Genomic DNA, 17,687 nt, shown 5'->3' on the forward strand with positions numbered 1-17,687 from the left:
AGGACAATGGAAACAATTGGCTATTCATGCAAATTACATAATGAGGGTAAACTTTATTTTTGAGAATACTTTATTGGGAGTAATACAGACATGTTCCATTGAACTAAATTCAATGACATCAGATATAATTTTAATCTTGTTTGTAAAAAAAAAAAAAAAAAAAAAAAAAAAAAAAAACATTATAATACATATTGGCAACACAATGTCATAAAGCAGATCATTATACTAAAATTGAGAGATTAACTACACAGGTGTGCTTTAAATGTAATACATGCAACGTCTATTTACATAATCAGTTAACAGATGCTTTTATCTTTGAAATAATGATCATCATGAGCAATTATACAAGAACTGTCAATACTCACAATGCTTGAATGCCACTTTTCAAAAGAAAGCTAGAGCAGAAGTGAAATGCAGAAAAACAGAGAAAAGTAAGTACAAGATATCTGTATATTAAAATTCAAAAGATTTTTAACAAAATAACATCAGTTAATGCAGATCTGGCTTGTTTGGCCAGGTGGTCCACGTCTTCATTGCCCTCTGGTACTAAATGCCAGAACTCTTATTAAATTATTATTCCTAATTGACATAATTAATAATTGGTCCCGAGGATTGTGTGTAAAATATCTTGCTGTTGCTGAAGTAGACTGACCACCAAAATCTATCTAAACAAATCATCCAAACCAACATTAGAAAAGCTGTCACATTTAAATCAAGTTGCAAATTTATGTAGATGATTGTAAACTTGTAATGGTTTTTTTTTTTTTTTTTTTTTTTTTTACATTATAAACAGCTATAAACAACAAACTAGAATGCAAATGAAGCATACAAAAATATATGAACCAACTTATCAATATCTTTATCCAGCTTGAAAAGCACCTTTCTCTTTTTTTATGGGTCATTTATATAAAAAAAATGTAATACAAATATGTACAAAAATACTCCTGACTTGTCCTGCATTCTAAGTATGGCATACTTTCTGTGGGAAAGAGAGTGAAATTTTGTCTGTTTTTCACTGAAAATCATTTGGCTGATTCCATCAGTAAAGTCATGTCTCCTTCAAAAATACACATCCAAACTTTTTAAGGGCACAAGACATAAAAGCTTATGGCATTTGATGTCATTGATACTGTCACTAACAAAGCAGGATTATAAAGGTTTCATGATGAGTCCGTCATCCTCGGTTGCATTTTCAGTGTTGTTTATCTGAGGGTTGTCATTTCATTGCTGATTCTCAGTACCTGGACCTTGCCGTTCGTGACTCTGGCTTTCTGGATCTGTTTTTCTGCACTGCGTTGATTTTCCATTTTTGCAGCAGTCAAGACACACATAAACAATTGCTATGAGGCTGAAGAAAATAGCCAGAGAATAACCTATAGTCTTTACAAAACAACAACAAAAAAGAGAAATAGATATATGTTAACAAATATCAATGAATTATTTAAATAGACAATCATTTCTGTGATTTCTTTTTGTTTGTTTTTTAGTACATTTAGTATATTTGCACTCGTAGACTAACTACCATTAACTTCATAAAGCTAGAATTTTGTGTAGCAGCTCATCAGGGGAGGAAAGGTAGGCACAGCCTCCCAAAAATAATTTGGGGTGAAAATGGGTTTAATGTTAATGTAAGAACATAAAATATTTCTTAAGTTGGAACCACTGCTGGTTTTCACTGTGCGTGCAAGTATTTTGATTCTATTGGTAAAAAAAAATATATATATATATATCACAAAAACTCCCATTATTATGTCTTTGTTACTGCTTTAGTTAAGTGACGTCCAGCAGTAAAACTTACATCTTCTGGATAGGATTCCCAGACTGCTACAGTTTGTGCCACCTCTACTTTAAAATACACCAGCAGCCACTGATCCAGAAAAAAAATGTGTCTCTGGACAAATGCCAGTTTTAACACCCTTCTATTATCAATTTAATTGCTGCTGTCATGATTAGTAGAAAATGTACAAAAAAAAAAAAAAAAACTGTTTCAAATATAATTAAATTAAAGATGTACTGGTAAAAGTTTTAATTTTAGTTTAAAACTTTGTCACAGTCTAGACATTTGGAAAATTAACTTAACTGAAATGCAATGAAAACATTTTAAACATTACCCATATTCATTTGGTTTGCATCTTTCTTTAAGAAATTAAATATATATATATATATATATATATATATATATATATATATATATATATATATGTATATATATATATATATATATGTAGAACACTAAAAACACATTTGGGTAATAATCCTATTATATTTACCTTTGACACACGAATCCATTCGCGTGTCCTCTCAAATGCTGCCTCTGCTTTTACTTGGCTCAATTCATTGGGTTTGCACCAATTCCAACAATTTGGATGCCGTTCTTTATCACAGGTATAGTGTCCATCCCAGTATGTGGCTCCACATGCAAGATAATCACCATCAATGAACCATAAACACATCCACACAATACTCGGAGTCAAACAAGCTATAAAGGTTTTTTCACAACTCAAATTTTCCTCAAGGTCACTTATTTCAGATTGAGATGTTTTTTTCTTGTCTTCTTCTGGAGGTGTACCACTGTTGTCTTGTCCTTCAGATGTTCCTCTGGTTTCCTGTCTTTGAGTGCTTCCACTGTCGTTTTCAGTTTTACCGCAACAACAGAGTTTTTTCCATTCAATTTCACAATTATATTTAAAAGGCCTTAACAAAAAGAGCATTATAGCCAAAGCAGCGATAGCAGGAGCAAACAAAATTAAAGATGATATACCGCCATTATAATGACATTTGCACGGACATGAAAATTTTACATCAATCATCGCTTGCAAACCAAGTAACAGAAGGCACAATGGAATTGAAGTCACTATACTCAGTTTGGTCAATAGGCCCCGAAATAGACCTGACATCTGTAAAGATGGCATCTTTGGAGGTCTTTACACAGCACAGTAAGTTAGTATTTTTTGGTTTCTTTGGTTTGGAATGTCTTTGTTCTGGTGCTCTTGATTCACTAAAAAGAATAAGAGGTAATTAAATGTTGTTTAGTTCCCTTTAACGAATATTCCAAAATAACGCTATTGAATCTAGATTAGAGTCTCAAGTCACTGAACGATCACTAATCACTAATGATTTTTTTTTTAAGTACTGGATTTTTTTTTCTAGATTTTTATAATATGAATTCCTCAGAGATTATATTTCATTTTTAACATCAACAGTTTGAACAACAGGAGCAATAATTTGTTTAAATGACAAATAAATTGTCAGAACAATAAAAAGAAAATTCGACTGTCATGCTTTTACTTACCCTTGTTGCTTGTTTTGACTCTTTTCTTTTCTTTTCTTTTGCAGCAACAAGAAATGGTGTCAGGACGTGTTTTTTCTTCTCTTTTTTTCAGCGCATACCTTCAGGTTACCGTGAACCAAGCCCAAAAACAAGTTACAAAACAAAAAACAAAACAAAAGAGTAAAAAAAAATGTAGCCATATTTATTTGACACATTAGTATCAACTAACACGTTAAACAGTGATTGACCTCAATGCTAAAAAGGCCAGATCATGTATCTATTTAAATCTAGTGGTCTGCAGAGGTTTCTGTTAGGGTAATGTTTAGGGGTAAAAGACGGGTTATGAGATAAGATATAAATAACGAAAAATACCAAATATAAAATATTAAATTAAAAACGATAATAAACAAACATTTTCTCAGTTTGGATAAAAGGCCAAAACATTAAGAAAAATATGCATTTTCAAATGTATTTAGTTTATGGATGTAGCCTTGTATTTGCATTAATATGCCCATTCCTGTTACATTCACTCAGTCACTATAGATGAGTATAGAATATATGAGTATATGAGTAACAGGACTGACAGTAACAGGATTGAGATAAAATGATCAAATACATAAAACATAGCCACATAGAGTGAACACTAATGTTATGAGGATACTCAGCAAATTATAGTGATTCACCAAAGACTTGTATTTTAAAAATAAACAATAACATGTAAAAAAATAACTTAGATTACATGACAATTTATTTATAATGATGTTCCCACCAACCACTGCAATATTATCAAATATACAGAAAAGAAAATGAGAACACATGCTTTCAGTCATTCCATTGCCTTCAGAAGATCCAGCTGTACGATTATGTCTAAAATTGGAATGAAGGGTAATATGTTAGGGTAACAGGACTATACACGTACACACGACTAATGTGTTTTTTTTTTTTTAAATCTAAAATATTATATAGTTATTTTGAAATAAATCTATTTAAAAAACAGATGGAATAAATTAAAGATGGGGTGTTAAAATAGCGTTAGACACTGGGGGCATGTACAAAAGCTATATGTGCAGTGTTTAAGGTAGTTTTGGGTAGTCTTTAATCATTTTATCTAAATTAAATATTTTAAATTTGCAGTTAGATTAATGTGCAGGAAACTTTGCTTAATAATACAGTTTTATTGACAATTTGTGTGCATATTTGTGCATTTTATGTCCTGGGGACATATGCGATTGCAAAGATTCATAAAAAAAACCTTATACTCACTTTTGCTTTAAGTGAAGCTCGAACACAAATGATTCGCACGAACATAGATGTATGCTTGGAGGCGCATTCCCTTCAAAAAATTCATTCACTGCGTCTTCAGCAGCTCAGATGTCAGGAGTAGATGATGACTTATATGTTCATTATTACATCCATCAACAGAACACCTCAATCACTTTGGAGACATACTTGTCTTTGTCCCTGTTCCGACACTGAAACAATGTTACAAATTATTCAGGGCGGGTCCGAGGTAAGATTCCAGTGTCAGTCAGTCTTTTCATGGGAGTGGCCTCTGACAGTGTGATAAGTCTATAATTTTAAAGATAGGTTTATTTGAACAGGGACAGACAGAATAAAAATAAAAAAAAACTGGGAAAAAAAATCATAAAAGTTTGCTTTGTTCCTTCTGTGCAGTAAACCACACATTCTGTTATTGTTAACAAACAAAATATACAAAAAATATATCACAACACAACCCAAAATTGTTACAAATAAATATAGTTGTCTCCATTTATTTGAGTAGTGGGAGAATGGTCTCAGCCTCAGAATGTCTGATGCGTATGGTACAATTAACTGGAAACACTTCAGGAATGTCGAAGTTGTCATCTGATTAGTTGAATTTAATCGGATTTCCGGGAGATGCAAGTGTTTCGTTTATTTTCGTACCGCCGGGAAACAAAGCACAGACTGATTTACTCAGCGTTTTGCTAAAAGGTGCTTATGCAGACGTCATTGACTGGTTGTTTGACATGTCGATCAAACAGCCTTATGGGCGGGCCTTGGCCAATGAAAGCTGCCATAGATTCCGTCAGTCTGAAGGTCTGGCTACGCGAGACTAGTGGGAGAAAAACACAGACATTCTGGATTCAGATGGCAATAAAATCACATTGACCCCTATGAATTTCATTTAGGTCCCCATGAGAAATAATTACTGTGTGAATCTGGCTAATGTGTGTGTAAGTTTGTATATTTAAAACCCTAAATAATACTGAATGTGCTCCTCCCAAACTTAATAAAACAACATGTAAGGTTGTGAATATGGGTTGCATGTGCATTGATGGAAACTCTCATAAATGTGAAAATGTGTTTTGTGATTTCAGTAAATAATATCAATAATAGAGTACACTGGACATCTGTAAATACTGAAACTACATTTGATATAGCGTAATCATTTCCATAACATTCAAGTTAATACCTGCCCCTTTTATTACTGTTAAATGTAACATATGTGTCTTGCAAACAAAGCTGGGGATGGGAGCAGGGTTGGAGCTAGGGTCAAAAGCAGGGTTTGGGGTGGGACTGGAGTCAGGAGCAATGTTTCGTTTGGGAGTGGGTTGAAAGTGCGGTTGGGGTCAGGAGCAGGGTTTGGGACACACTCTTAAAAAAAGGTGCTTCACAATACCATAGAAGAACTTTTTTTGTTCAAATTGTTTCACAGAGAACCTTTAACATCTGAAGAACAAAAGGTTCTTTGTGACGAAAGAAGGTTCTTCAGATTAGAAAAAGGTAAAAAAAAAGAGATGGTTCTTTAAAGAACCTTTGACTGAATGGTTCTTTGTGGAACCAAAAATGGTTCTTCTATGTCACCAAACTTGATCCTGGAGGGCCGGTGTTCTGCAGAGTTTAGCTCCAACTTGCCTCAACACAACTGCCTGGAAGTTTCAAGTATACCTATTAAGACAGAGCTGCGGAGCTGCGGAGCTGCGCGAGCCTATGGCGATGACTCGCGCCCGATCGCGGCAAAAGGGGCGGAGTAATCGGCTATATAAGCGTGCATTTTGCCATAGGATCTCAGGTTCTTCAACTGAAGTGATGACTGAGTCGTGCAGCTACATAGCACGGCTAGCAACGCAGTACTTGTTCCCGTATCTCAGGGAACCGAGGTTACGAAAGTAACCGAGTACTGTACATTCCCTGTCGATACTACACTCGTACTGTGTCGTTAAGACGCTATGGGGAACCAGTACAATCCCGCCGTTGCTATTGTAGAGGAACGACTACATGGCCCTAGCACAGAATGGGCTAGTAAGAGCCAACTTGCTCAATTAGGATGACCTAATGAACATCTGTTCCAAGGAAACGGTACACTTGGAAGCTCCCAGAGGCCAAGTGCACACTTAATAATAGTACTGGTGACAGAATTCCTTATGCAGAAAGGACCCTAGTCTGCAAGACAGGGACGTCCAGGTTATAAAATCTAGCAAATGTGGTCGGCAAGGCCCAGCCGGCCGCCGCACATATTTCTGCAATGGATACTCTGCTGGACCAGGCCTAGGACGAGGCGATGCCTCTAGTCCAGGGGTGTCAAACTCATTTTAGGGTGAGGGCCGGATGAGAAGAAATGTGACTGTGTGCGAATCTCCTTTTTCCATAGAATCTCCTTTAAAATCATAGTGAATCAAATAACAAATTAATTTGGGGAAAAAACTACCTAGAAAGTCACAATATTCTGTAAAACTGCATGTAATAAGTACTCAGAAACTGTTCATTAACCCTCTTATTCCTTGGGAAAAAAAAGTTGTCCAAAGTAATGGTATCAAACCCTTTTCTTTGAACACTAATATTATTTGTCAGATAGCTTTTAGTAATGAGAAAATAAGAAATAACAAATGCTAAAGATTATGTGTACAGAGTTACATTAAATATGAAGCTAAATGCTACAATATAATTTACAAACTAGAAAAACACTTCACAATTTAAAAAAACTGCTTTTAACATATTCAACAACTCAATAGCTTATTTTTTTTTTAATAATTGTTAATTCTAATGAAAAACAAATAATTTGCTTTGGATATATGAACTTACCCCCATGGGACATGGTAGGCCCAAGGAAAAGTAAGCTAGCATGATGGCTTCCACTATCCATTTGGATAGCCCATGTTTTGTGACCGAAAGCCCCTTGGCGCGGCCATCGAAACACACAAACAGCAGTTCTGACTGCCTAAAAAAAGCCGAACGCTCAAAATAACAACTCTAACTGGGCAGAGGAGATTAAAGTCGAAGGGGGAAGTGCCAAGAGGGAAATAACCTGGTCTCTGAACGGTGTCAAGAGACTCTCGGGTACATAGCCGCATTTCAGTTTCAGGATGACTTTTTGAGTCATTTGGCCCGAATTTCAAGCACACAGAATTCACATATAGAGGCTGTAGGGTACCCATACGTTTGACTGATGCCAATGCCAGCAGCAGGGCAGTTTTTAGCGTCAGAGGGCGAAGGTCAATGGACTGAAGCGGTTCAAATAGAGGGCTCTTCTGAGCCCTCAGCACTGTGGGTAGGTCCCAAGTAGGAACTGTGATGGGGCGAGGAGGGTTAAGCCTTCTCAACCCCTTCAGAAAACGAACGGTCAGATGGTTCTTTCCCACAGACTGACCGTCCATAAGGTCATGAAATGCCGCTATGGCCGCCACATAGACCCTGAGCGTGGAGGGAGAATGTCCCTTATCCAACAGTTCCTGAAGAAAGGACAAAATCACTGATATGTCACACAAACTCGGGTCTGCACCGCAGGGGGAACACCAGGCGGAAAAGACAGACCACTTAAGACCATAGAGTCGCCTCGTAGAGGGCGCTCTGGCCTCAGAAATAGTGTTCAAGATGGTCTCGGGGAGACTTGTTGTCTACCGTCGAGAGACCATACGTGCAGCGCCCACAGTTCCGGTTGGGGGTGCCAAAGCTGGCTTTATCTGCTGGTATTTGATAGAATCTATGAAGCCATGTATCTAAACAAGATGTCCAGGACCTCCGGCATAAAAATACAGTAGGCCCACAACATTAAAGATCCAGCAGTAGTTTTAACCGTGGACATGGGGTACTTCTTATCCCTGTCTGCAGCAAAACCATATAGAGGGTTAGCTATCAAAAAGCTAATTTTTAGTTTGTGACCATAGAAGCCAGTGGTGTTTGAAGTTCCAATTGAATATGCTGGAGTTTGTTTTTGGGTGAGCCAGGAGGATTTTTCTTGAAAACCTCTGGAACAACATGTGGTGATGCAGGGGCTGTATTCTGACCCCAAGATTCAATTAATCTCTGCAATTTTTCCATCTGTGATCCTTGGAGAGTCTTTGGCCCCTCAAACTCTCCTCCTTATTGTGCATTAGGATGATAGACACACATCCTCTTTTAGACAGATTTGTTACATCTTTAGTTGATTAGAAAGTCTTAATTATTGCCTTGATGGTGGAAATGGGGATTTTCAATGTGTTAGCTCTTTTCGTAAAGCCACTTTCTATTTTGTGAAGTTCAACAAATTGGTTCTGGACATCAGAACTATGTTCTTTGGTTTTACTTCTTGTAATGGATGATTAAGGGAATTTGGCTTTTGTGTTCCTCATAATTATAATCCTGTGGAACCGGAAGTCATGGCTGCACAATTTCATGCTCCTAGTTACCCTGGTGCACTAAAGAAAATGTAAATACGAATAGGAATATACTTCACAGATATTTTATCCATAGGAATTTGCAGAGGTGCCAATAATTCTGGTCAACATGCATTAGAGAAAACTATTTATTTTATAATGCGAGTTCAATCTTTCAATTTTTTTTACCTCAATGAAAGGTTAGAATTTTGTACATTTTTGAATCAAAGATCAAAAAGCTAAACAATGCAGATTAATTTTCAGAGCCGCCGAGCTTATATTTACAAAGGGTGCCAATATTAGTGGAGGGCACTATAATTATTACTTCAGAATAGACTGTAATTTTTCTAATTTTAAACACCTGAAACATAGCAGAGGCTACTACAGGTTTAGTAGAGAGTCTTTCTCTTTTGGGTCTTTAGAGCCTTTCGTAGTACTAGGGCTTGTTAGGTCTTGTTGTCCCCCACTCTTTGCAGGACCTGTTGTGTCTTGATTTCCCCCACTTGCTTCAGGACCTGTTTGTCTTGATTTCCCTCACTTGTAGGATCTCCTGTGTCTTGCCCTCGACAACAGATGCTAGGTTTGCAGCAGTCAGATTTCAGACAGAAAATGGCCAGAATGCAGAAGAATAAAGCCAGAGAATAACCTAAAACCTGGATTTAAAAAAGGTAATGAAAAAAAGGAAAATAAAAAGAGACTCTGCTGGTTGTTTTTCACTATATAGTCAATGATTATCCCACTTCAGGTTCGAGAGATGGTGGTGCCCAATCTGAATGACACTGCTGCCACAGTGCTATTCATGATGACTTAAATCTCAAAACATATATGAATTATTCACATTTTCCCTCAAAAAACTCAACTTACATTTAACTTAAGTTAAATTTAAGTATGGAGTCCGATTCAGGAATATGGTAATTCAAAACCAATCAACAATTGACTACTAGTTGACCACTTCTATGACATTTACAGTTATAGACTTATTTTTAGTATTTTCTACCAACGTTTTGGTATAAAAGAACTGCAATTGTAGTTGGAATCAGAGTAACAAGTGAATAAAATAATTTGAAATATTTAATCAATATTTGAATAAAACTTAAAGTAAACTTGTTATGAACATCATTAAACTAGTTTTAATTTTTATTCAAGTGATTCTCTTTAAGACATAAGTGCACTTGAGAGATTTTTACTTATTTATTTTATAATCACTTCTGTCTTTCTTACCAACATGATTTCAATGGAAAACGTCTAGGTTACGAAGGTAACCCTCGTTCCCCGAAGGAGGGAACGGAGACGTTACATTGGGATCTCGCCTGAGAGACCGATCACCTCTGAGCCTTATTAAAAAGGCCAATTGAAAATTGGCGAGTGGACGTGCGCGCCGGCCACGCCTCCGTACATACCGGTATATAAGATGGCTGCGCGCACCACTCAGTCAGGCTTTTGCTGAAGAGCCGGGAGAGCCCGGTGTCAGCGCGACGCCAGGGGCGTGGCAGGGGAATGTAACGTCTCCGTTCCCTCCTTCGGGGAACGAGGGTTACCTTCGTAACCTAGACGTTACCCCTTCAGTCGAATCACTTCGACGTTACATTGGGAACAAACCCATGGAAAAGGCCACGACCCTGACGCCGCGTTACGCAACAGCTTCACGTGCTGACAAGTATACGTGCCGGCAGGCGAAGTGTGACGTAACCTTCCCAACGCCCTGGGGCCCAATAAGGGGGCCCCTCCAGGGATGCCAGTTGTACTGAAGCATGGGTTGGGGGGGCGGAGCACATGAAATTTTACATGTGGAAATGAGAATAATTCAATATATCCATAAAAAGTTTTTTGGGGATATACGAGGGAAACAGCGGTCTCCTCCGCTGGAATAATAAAAAACTACGCCACAACCTGCGGGGCGAAGGAAACCCAGGCAGGATCACAGTGCAGGACTACTCCGCGCCTAGCCCTGACTGCGGGGCAGGAGGACCCAGGGTTCGCCGGAGGGAACATTCTGGGAGATAGCGCAAGAATTCAAATGGGAATGGCGCAGCAAGCCGACACCAGCCAGTCTTCCCGCTCGCCTGAGAGTCCCTAAGTTAGGACACGGGAGAACGGCCTCTACGCAAGGTTGGAGAACCAAGCGAAGGTAGGGTGTCGCCCAGCCCGCAGCTTCCGATTTTTACATCTGCTGGTGAGGTGCCATGAACCAAGGATCACGGCTGTCCCTGGGTATAACAGGGAGGGGCATCTACCACCTTTTAGCCAACCTCAGTTCGGGGAGCATTCCCTTTCTGCGAATCCCGAGGCAGATGAAGCTGCTGGTGCGGCTGAAGTGCCGAGTGATTCAGTCTCACATATTTAACGACACAACATCGCACGACTGGGTCTGCCTCCTTCAGAGCAGAGCTTGCAGGTCTACAACCTGGTCGCGGAAAGGCGTGGTGGGGACCTTGGGCACCGAGCCGGGGTCTCGACGGTAACGAGGAGAACGCCGGGCCCGAATTCTCGACACACTTTGCTGGCAGAGAAGCTTGTAGGCCCTCTTGATGGGAGCCATGGCAGTCAGGAGCGCTGTCTTAATGACAGGAACTTTAGCTCGACTGAGGCCCGTGGCTCCAACGGAGCGACCCGCGGCCCTGAAAGGCGACGGGGAGGCCCACGAGGTATGAGGTGCGTGCTAAGCACCTCTGAGGAACCTGAGCTTGTCGGTAACTTACCCTCTTAAAGGAAGCCGGGGCAGTCAGGAGTGCTGTCTTAATGACAGAAATTCTAGCTCGACTGAGGCCCGAGGCTCATGAGGAGCACCCCGCGGCCCCGAAGGGCGACGGGGGGGTCCCAGAGGGTATGAGGCGTTACTTGACAGAGAAAACTTGTAGGTCTCCTGCCCTCTTAACGGGAGCCAGGGCGGTCAGGAGCGCTGTCTTGATGACAGGAATGCTAGCTCGACTGAGGCCAATGGCTCAATTGGAGCGTCCCGCGGCTCTGAAGGTGACGGAAAGGCCCCAAGAGGGTGTGGGGTGCGTTCTGGGCACCTCTGGGAAACCTCACGGCCAGTGAATGCTTACCTACTTAGCTCCATCTACTGCATGTGATACGCGGCGAAGCAGCGGCATATACTTAGAGAGTGAGGGGACAGTCTGCGCTCAACTCTCCTGCAGGAAGGGAAGCATACTGCAACCGTGTAACTCTGTGGAAAGCCAGCAAATAGACCTCATCTCAGTGCGAGCCTGCCTAGTCAAGGGAGCTCGGTACTGAGTGATAATTGTATCACGGCCTGCGAAGGCCGGAGAGGTCTGGGTGTCATCCCGTGCCCTACAGGGAGGGACTGCCGCGAGGGAACGGTTACTAGACCTGAGTCTGGGTGGGCCATTCTTGTAGCGCAACCAACAGACTTACTCCTCGTCCTCCCTGGACTTGCACAGAGTCTGTGCAAGGAGGCTCGCTGGGGAAGGGCGTACTTGGGCCCCGGAGGTCAGCTGAGTGCCAGCGCTACTCTGAAAGAGGCAGCTGGTAATAAGAGCAATCGGGGGCGAGCGGATGTAGCTGGCCTACCGATATGCTCCAAACTAGCTGCGTCATGGGGTGGAGTCGCCATCCTGCAGGTGGTGGACTGCCGTGAGAGCCGATAGGCTGCACGGTTGAGATTACCTGCTTCAAGTGAATGGCAAGTAGCAAAATCTGCCACGTACTCCCTGGGAGCAGATGGAGAGGCTGTAAGCCTCTGTCGTACATGGCAACCCAACCCGTGGTAAGCCACGGGCTGGCTTGTCGGCCAAACTGCGGGAAAACGCCAGTCCGGAGTGGGCCGAGATGCCATGCCCATCATGGGACTCGATCGTGCTGAAGCTGTCTCACATGAACAAGCTTAGCGGCTCTTAGCGGCTAAAGCTGTCATGTGCCCCAGGAGCCTCAGTTTGAGAGAACCGCTGTGTTGTGCCTGATTGACTCAGGAACTACAGCACTGACTGCGTGCTCTTGGTAGTAAGGCGGGCTGTCTTGAGGACCGAGTCGGGCTCCCGACCGAGGAAACGAATTTCCTCGGTTGGCCAGAAGGACCAGATGGCGGGGGTGCCGAGGCACCAGGTCCCAATGTTCGCACAACGGAACTCACGAGTGGGCTGGTAAAGCACTAGTCGAAGAGACGGTTGAAGACGCGAATACCTGTCTGCCGAAGAGGGGACAGGGGAGCTCCCATGGCCTAAGAAGGCAGGAAGGAGAGGGCAGGGCTGTAGTACTCGAGTCCGGTCTTGGACTCGAGTCCGGTCTCGAGACCGTTTTTTTTATGGTCTCGGACTTGTCTCAAACTCGCTGGTATTCAGACTCGGACTTGTCTCGGTCTCGGCCACTGGTCTTGCCAAATATGGCTTTTGGTCTCGACCGAGTCCAGGTGTCTTTATTATGTTCCCAGTAAGCACACATTTTAAACTGTTTATAATTTTAATTTTTTCATTTCACCCACCCGAATTTAATTAAAATATTATTTTTCGTCAGGTCATCTGCCCGAACGACCCATCACTACCAATAACCAATCACAAAAACAAAAAAACAAAACAAAAAAAGTAATAACCAATCACACACTAGATTATATTTGCACGGCACGCTCTGCATCTGCGTGCCCTGCTAACGTTAATTTTCATTGATTCACACACACTCTAACATGACATAAGCGGTGCAATTTACACTATTGACTTCTAAGGATTTTGATAAGAAACCACAAGAAACAGGTGAATAAAGGCTGACAATCAATGTTTAATGTTCAGATGTTATTATTTCAAGACATGTAAAGCATTTTGGCTCGTTTATGTGTGTCGTGTTCTATGAGAGCTGTGTGTGGAGGGACGGGAATGTTTTTCTGAATGTCTATATGTGTTTCATTTATTTGTCCACGTTGTTTTGAACTACTGTACCGCTGTGTGTTGCGATCAGGGCCGTTCAAAGCATCGTCGCGATATGTTCATTGTCAAACTCCAAAATTAGACCATTTTTATTTATTTTTTAAAAACGTCATTACTTCATTTGAAAAAGTTAACACATGTATTTTAGTTTGTTGTGTATATTTTTTTCATTTGATCAGATAACATTTTAAGCTGTCATATGGTCGTGTTACAACGTGCCCCTCAGATGTTACAATGCACCCCATCTATGGGGCATGTTGTCACGTTTCACTTCCTTTCTTTTGAGGTAAATAACGAAAAACGTATACACTGTAAATATGAAACAAAGCGATATATTTGTACTAGACAAATGTGAAAATAATGTGGATTAAAATTGTACTCTGAACCCCAAGTGGATTTACATAAACCGCGAAATTCAAAAAGTGTTAGGTTGTGCCCCGCTCTCCCCTACTTTAGTTGCTTAAATGCTCAGTACTAGTACCGAGCATTGGTAATAGTAGTGGGTTGGTGTTTGTATATCAGTTCTAACACTGCTATTATGAGGTATCACCATATGTCATCATTCTGTTTTCTTTAGATTAATAGATTATATGATATCAAGGGGAATGTCTATACTTATACTTAAATCATGGGTGTTGTTACCCACTCATTCATATTATCACAGCAATATTATGATTAAAGGTCATAGTTTGGATATAAACACTGATGTGTGGTCTATGGTAGAAATTAAAACAGAGCACGTCATCTTTTGAAAGTAATTGGCGCTTCAAATAATGTTTGTGTCGATTGCATTGTTTCGCCACTAGATGGAAACAACTGTTAAAAAATGTATTTGTCAACGAATAGAGATTGATTCAAAAATGCAGATTCATCCAGTGATGTTTTTGTGAGCATGTCATTTATTCATTCAAACCACTTTTTCATAAATTTAATATAAAAAATCGGTGTGTTAAACATATTCTATTTTAAATATAAATATTATGTATTAAATTATTAAGAATTCATTAAAATGAATTAAACACTTTTAAATAGACTGAAGCAATTCATATTTTGTCTCACATTATTTTGCTTAGTTTAGAATTGCGAGGAAATCGTGATCTCTATTTAATCTCAAAAAAACTAAAACTGAAACTAAACTATATAAAAACTAAATAGAAATGTGTTCACAAAATAGAAACTAAACTAAAACCAAAAAAAATGTTAATGAAACTAATAAAAACTAAACTAAATTTTACTGAAAATTTGAAAACTATACCAAAATAAAACAAATTTTAAAAAGCTAAACTAAATTAACCTTGGCTTCAACACTAGTCTGTTTTTTTTTCTCCGGTCTCGACTTGGTATCGGTCTTGACATGGTCTGTCTTGGTCTCGATCCCTTCTGGTCTTGGTCGTGTCTTGGTCTCGGTTTAGGCGGTCTTGACTACAAGTCTAGTTGTGAAACTGTTTTTGCTTTTAGATCAACAAAAAATAACCCAAAATGATTGTCTTGATGATGTCATGCATACGGCTTTTTTTCCTGTCCTGGACTCGGTCTCGAACTTTTTTGGACTCGGTCTTGTCTTGGACTCGAACCTCTTTGGACTCGGTCTTGACTTGGACTCGACTAGTCCTGGTCTTGGACTTGTCTTGGACTCGACAAAGGTGGTCTTGACTACAGCCCTAGGAGAGGGACTAGCCAAATTGAAGCACCTCGGGCTGAGCGCTCGATCCCCGGGGCAGACCGCCGAAGGGGTGTGCGCCGGGGAAGATCGAGACGCGACAGCGGGTGCCCTTCAGGCAGATGGCTGCAACCCAGCCCTGGAGACGGAAACATACTTGTATGTGCGTCGTCGTGATTATGTGTGCCGACAGCCTAAGAAGGGATCGGAACAGAGCTCCATCCAGGGCGGATGTTAACCCACCACTCTAACTGGACACGTGAAGTCAGGACTCTTATCAAACCCCGACCTCGTCCCGGCTGGAGAGACAGGCTGGATCGCGTCCTTCGCCAGTAGGAACGCGACCTCCGCAGGCAGAACAGAGGCACGCCTGTTTCTGAATAAAGAATGTAAGGGGTACCTGTGAGTCTGGGCGGACGCCTGGAGCCGGACCGTACCGTCCGTATCGACCAGTGTAGTGGTATCAAGGGAACGTTGACCGGCGTGACCGTGGTGGGGCAGCCTGGGGAAAGACAGGGAAGGAGACAAAACCCCGAAGGATAAACGTCCTGGAGAAGTGTCTAACTGCACTAAGCAGTGCTTACCTACTTCCCTGGTTCCCGCGCTGGCGACATCCGGTCCCCGAGTCTGGTTCCGAGGAGTGGAAGTGCTGCTCAGGAAGGAAACTCGGGGCCGGGGCCCCAGAGGTGAGAAGACTGGGTCTTTCTGTGATTTCAAATGACCGGCTAAGTCCCGCTTCCAGCGGGAGTGCCGACAGAGTAGCTCTCTCCACCTCCAGAGGTGCTCGCATCAGGGACGCTTCGAAGCTCGCCTGCGAGGGTCTTCCGTCGCAGGACCCTGAGAGGCGAGCGGCGTCCCTCTCCCACGGGCGGCTCGACGTCGGCTGCGAGCGGAGCTGCGGGGGGACGCCCTCCGCGACGGGCAGGCGGAGGGGGGGGCCCAGGCGGCGGAATGGTAACTTCGCGGCGGGGCAGGATATGTTGGACGGCCTCCGTCTGCCTCTGGACCGTTGGAGCGCCAGAGGAGATGCCCAGCCCGAACGACGGGGAGGAGTACTGCTCTGGGCTCTTGACGGGGTATGCTGATGGGCGGAGGATCACAGGCTTTTGGGGGCCGGCGATACGTTCGACGCCGCTGAGCAAAAACCCTTCACGGTGTCGCCGAATAGGCCGCTCTGGGGAATGGGAGAGTCGAGAAAGCGAACTTTGTCGGCCTCTGCCATCCGGGCCAGAGTCAGCCATAGGTGGCATTCCTGGACCACGCAGGTGGACATCACCTGACCAAGGGGACACGCCGCGACCTAGTAGCCCGAAGGGCGAAGTCAGTGGCGGCGCGGAGTTCTTCAGTACCCCCTGGTCAGGACCACTCTCGTGCAGGCCTTAAGGTGCCTGAAAAGGCCCAGCCGATGAGGGTGGAAAAATTTCACATGCCCTAAAAGGGAGACGCGGAGGGCCCCACCAGGCGGCCCGGGCAAAGGTGCACCGCGATGGCGCGCCCGACCTGGGGGACCGCCACGTACCCCTTGGCTGCCCCGCCATGGAGAGTGGCGAGGGGAGAGGAGCTGGAGAGCACGTCAAATGAATAGGGCGCCATAGATTTTGTCAGCTTCTCATGCACATCCGGTCAGAACGGGACCGGGGGGGAGCGCAGCGCTGCCGCCGGGCCCCCCCAGGAACCAGTCGTCCAGCCTAGAAGGATCGGCCGGGCCCCTGAGGAACCTTCAAACCGATCCCCCCCGGCTGCCCGGAGAAGCATAGCCGACAGTTCGACATCAACCTCCGGGGGGCAGCGACCACGGGTGGGCGCCGCGCCGCGGGAAGAGATGTGTCTTCGTCTGACTCTCCCTCTGATGCTGTGACAGACATCTCATCCTCTGCAGGAGCACCGAAGGAGACGCTCAGCCCGCCAGGCGGGGAAGCGTCTGCTGCGGAAACTCAACGGGACCGCGCTGAGATAGAGAGGTCCGCAGGGCTTTTTGAGCCGGCGGAACGCTGTCTATCGTAATTTGAATGTCCCCCCCCCGCTCCCCACCGCGGTGGCCGAAGAGCATAGGCGGTTCAACGGCTGACCACGGGAGGGAGGCGGGGGGAGCCAGCTCGCGAACGAGCGGCGGGACTTCAGCGTGGTCATGGTCATGCTTTCACCGCATGAACCATTCATGAGCACCACCCCACTGTGCTCAAAGCCTAAACACGTGAGGCAGCGCTCATGTCCGTTCGCTGAGGAGAGGAAACTACCACATCCAGAAACACACGGCCGAAAAG

General features: G+C 43.0%; 1 long non-coding RNA gene across 1 annotated transcript; it reads right to left on the reverse strand.

The window, feature by feature from the left end:
• Positions 1 to 52: 52 nt before the first annotated feature.
• LOC141339048 (uncharacterized) lies at positions 53 to 4,731 on the reverse strand. The gene is made up of 4 exons (XR_012355888.1): positions 4,535 to 4,731; positions 3,293 to 3,390; positions 2,271 to 2,998; positions 53 to 1,380 (listed from the first exon to the last, which is right to left on the reverse strand). It is a non-coding gene; the product is annotated as an uncharacterized lncRNA (long non-coding RNA).
• Positions 4,732 to 17,687: the final 12,956 nt, after the last annotated feature.

Source organism: Garra rufa, chromosome 7 (assembly GCF_049309525.1).
Source record: "Garra rufa chromosome 7, GarRuf1.0, whole genome shotgun sequence".
NCBI lineage: Eukaryota > Metazoa > Chordata > Actinopteri > Cypriniformes > Cyprinidae > Garra > Garra rufa.